Here is a 4,587-nt window from a genome sequence, read left to right on the forward strand (position 1 = left end):
TTGGCAGCTTGTGCTATTATACAGACACTAAACCATACAAAGACAAACTAGCACCACGTGCTCACAAAGCTTTATTCATGGGTTTTTCTGCAGGTCAAAAGGGTTATAAACTCTTGGATATACATACAAATAAATTACAAGTTTCAAGAGATGTAGTATTTCAAGATACTATATTTCCTTGTGTCATTACCCCTACCAATACTCATTTCCAAGATATCTTGCCAGCACCTATTTTGTCATTACCTAATCAAAACCAAAACCTTTTATCTGATATATCACAAATAGTACCACCCACTACCACTATTTGTACTAATAAATCAAAAACCCAAAATACTCCTAATTCCTCCTCTGAACCCGTGAATCCAATAAATCCCACAAATCCCACTCAATCCAAAGAAATAGTACAAATATCAAAAAGGTCCTCAAGATAAATTAATAAACCCACTTGGCTCAAAGACTTTGTTCTACACACTGCCGATAATAAAGATATTATAGAGATGAAAGAAGTTAACATTTTTTCTCCTGAACATACAGGTTTTATTGCTAATGTTAACACAGAAAAAGAGCCTACCAGTTATGCAGAGGCTATTAAAGATCCACGATGGGTTGAAGCAATGGAGAAGGAGCTAGAGGCATTGGAACATAACCAAACTTGGAAGTTTGTACAGCTTCCATCAGACAAAAGGTGCATTGAATCTAGATGGATATTCAAAATTAAATATCAGCCAAATGGTGAAATTGAACGTTTCAAGGCGAGATTAGTGGCGAAAGGTTATAATCAAGCTCAAGGGGTTGATTACCATGAATCGTTCAGTCCAGTGGCTAAAGTGGTGACAGTAAGAGTATTTTTAGCAGTTGCATCAGCTAAACAATGGCCCATACATCAAATAGACGTAAATAACGCATATCTACATGGTTTTCTTGAAGAGGAGCTATTTCTTAAACCACCACCTGGATATGATAAATGTCCACAAGGGAAAGTATGTCAACTAATCAAGTCATTATATGGCTTGAAGCAAGCAGGAAGACAATGGCACAAGGAGATATCTGCTAAACTGATCGATTACGGGTTCAAACGATCATGTCATGATCATTGTTTGTTTACCAAAACATATACAGATGGATCTTCTGTGTTCTTGGTAATCTATGTTGACGATATACTGCTCACAAGTGCAAAAGAAGATAATATTGTAGCTGTGAAAGAATATTTGAATCAATTGTTCACCATCAAAGATTTGGGTCATGTCAAATATTTTCTTGGCATTGAAGTGGCAAGATCAGAGGCAGGTACTCTTCTATCTCAAACTAAATACATTTCAGATATTTTAAAGGATGCTGGTATGTCTGAAGCTGTTCCGGTTAGCAGTCCCATGAATCATGGTTTAATGCTTACGGAAGAAGGAGAGTTGATTGAAAATCCAGAAATATATAGGCGAATTGTTGGTAGATTGTTATATTTGGGGTTCACCAGACCAGATATCACGTATGCAAGTCAACAGTTAAGTCAGTATATGCAACATCCAGCAAAACATCATTTACAAGCAGCAATTCGTGTGCTAAAATACTAGAAAGGGACTCAGAATTATGGTATTTTCTACCCTGTACAATCTCAAAACCAGTTCAATATTAGTGCATTCTGTGATTCAGATTGGGGCACTTGTAAAAAGACACGTAGATCCATCACCGGATATTATGTGTTCATTGGAGGTGCACTTGTTTCTTGGAAAACAAAAAAGCAAACTGTTGTAAGCAAATCATCAGTAGAAGCGGAGTATAGGAGTATGGCTCAGACATGTTGTGAAGTAAAATGGGTAGATTATTTGCTTGAAGAGTTTAGAGTTCACAGCAATAAACCAATTCCATTGTATTGTGATAATGTCGCTGCTATCGCGATTGCTAAGAATCCTGTTTTCCATGAAAAGATCAAACACGTCGAAATCGATTGCCACGTAGTGAGAGATCATATTTCATCAGGTTTCTTAGTGACACCACATGTGTATACACATAAGCAATTGGCAGATATTTTTACGAAATCCTTGAGCTATCATGTTATGCTACCATCTCTAGTAAAAATGGGAATGGTAAAGTTCAGATATGATACTTCATCTTGTGGGGGGCATGTTAAGATTATAAAGGTTCAAGATGAAGTATAATTAGTTACTGCTGACTAAGCAAGTAGTTACAAATTTGTTATAGTTGTTACTATAACTAGTATATAAAGACCAATGTATTTTCTATTTTAGTTAATTGGGGATTCATAATAAATCAGTAATACTTTACTTTCTATTCTTCTTCTTCGTCTCTAACATTATTAATGATTGATGTGTACTTTATCTAAAATTATTTGGACACACAAAATCAATATATCTGATATACACTCAAATTAATTGTATAACACATGCAAATAATGTTTTTTTAAGATGTCATCATGATTAATTGGACTTTAGAAGATATTATTGATTTTTGTAAAACTATTAAAAATATTGATTTTGGTTCACCGGTAACCATTTAATATAAATATTACTTAGTGACTGATCCAAGATAAAAAAAAATCAAATGACAGAATTCAAATTCAATTATTGAGAATTTATTCATATATGATCAATGTGAAATCGAACAATCGAAATAAGTGATTATATATAATTACTCTTTAATCATGGTTGGATATCATAATCAAGAATAATAAAAATATGTTAATAAGTATTTGATATATATACATAAATAAACATGCATATAGTTTAGTTAATGTATATCCCCACAAGAAAAATAAGGATAAATATATATAGGAGAGAGTTGTTAAAAAATATTTTACAACTGGACTTTATTTATAAAGTATAACAAATACACACATACATAAAAGTTTGAAAATATAAAGGGTTATATGACACTAAGAAGATATAATGCATTAATTCATTATTATAGATTAGTTGCAAGAGAAAATGCTTAGTTGGTCAACATCTTGGAAGAGAAAAACAAAATTTGAATACAGAAAATATAGAAACATAAACAAAAATTAAAACAACATATAGTGATTAAGAATGAAAAACAGACCTGATGAATGGAAGGAAAAACATACCTGATTAATGGGGGGGGGGGGGGGAACAACCAAGGACGTACAGACAATATCATCATTTAAACTAGGTTTAAAACATTATATGGTCCTTTATCTATCCAAAATTTTGGTTGTGACTTATATAATCTTGTTTGTGCCAATAAAACACCTAATAAGGTGTCCTCTATTTCAATACACTGATTAAATACATGTTGATAACTATGGTGGCATGGACCTCTCTTCAAAATTAAACTCGAAAATTTCCTTATTTTAACAGTGCTCTAGCCATACTATTTAAGCTTTTAGGCATTCTTTCCACTACTCAATTTCAGCCAACCCTTCTGTCAAGGCGCCTGCTTTTTCTCCGAATGTTCGTATTGTTGATCTGAAAATTATCAAGAATTAATATCAGTTTAAGATTACAATATTTTGCACTTGATTACTAAATATGCTCATACTCAATAATCGTATAGCTAAATTTGTAGTTTATGCTTTATATATTTATTGCAACTTAAGTTGTTAAATAGAAGTTGATAGCTTTGGTACCTGAGCCCTTGATAGTCATGAATTTTTGAGATATACGGTACGTGGAAAGCTTCAAACCAAGAAAGTTGGTACAAAGAAGTAGCTTTAGGGTTCCCCCAGCGGTAACTATTTGCTGGTAAATTTAAGAAACAATCTTCAGATTTCCTGTTAAATGGCTCATAAAATACTTTCCTTTGTTGATATTGCATCGCCTCTAAAGTTTCTAGTGGAATCCCATGATTTTTAACTTAAAAGAAACCCCATTCACTTGCAGCTTTACCAACCTCTTTTATGCAATTTTGTTTTGTCAATAAAGATTCCATATCAAAAAGAGGCAACTCACATTCCTCAGCCACGAAAACATTCTCATCTTTAGCTTGTGCAACTGAATTCTTGATAAGTACCTCGTAGTGCTCTTCAAATGGAGGATCAAAGTTCATATCATAAACTTCTTACTTCACCAATAACCTTTCAAGATAAATATAACTACGGGTCTGCTACAAAATAAAAAATCAAAAGATAAAATTGAAATTCGATTATTGAGAATTTATTGATATATGATGAGTCTCAAATCGACTAATTGAAATAAGTGACTATATACATATATGTAATATATAATATTACTCTTAAATTATGGTTCGATTATCATAATTATATATATATATATATATAAGTATTCAATATATACGTTAATAAAATGAATAGTTCAATTATACTATATTGTTGTAGCCTGAACTAAACAATAAATTTGTAAGATGGGAGATCAATCGTTGAACTTCTGAAGGAAGACAGTCCTTCCAATCAGAATGATGACAGCCGACGTTCCTTGAGGATCAAACCTCCTGGATGAAGGTTGAGCGTCCCTGGATGAAGGTTGAACGTCTCTGGATGAAGTTTGATCGTCCCTGGCGAAGGTTGATCTTCCTTGAGGATTAAACCTGTTACAGTGTGGGAAGCGGTCTTCCCACAAACACTCCGATGCTTAAGTCAGATATCGTAAAATATAGTAT

This window comes from Euphorbia lathyris, chromosome 2 (genome assembly GCF_963576675.1).
Source record: "Euphorbia lathyris chromosome 2, ddEupLath1.1, whole genome shotgun sequence".
Lineage (NCBI taxonomy): Eukaryota > Viridiplantae > Streptophyta > Magnoliopsida > Malpighiales > Euphorbiaceae > Euphorbia > Euphorbia lathyris.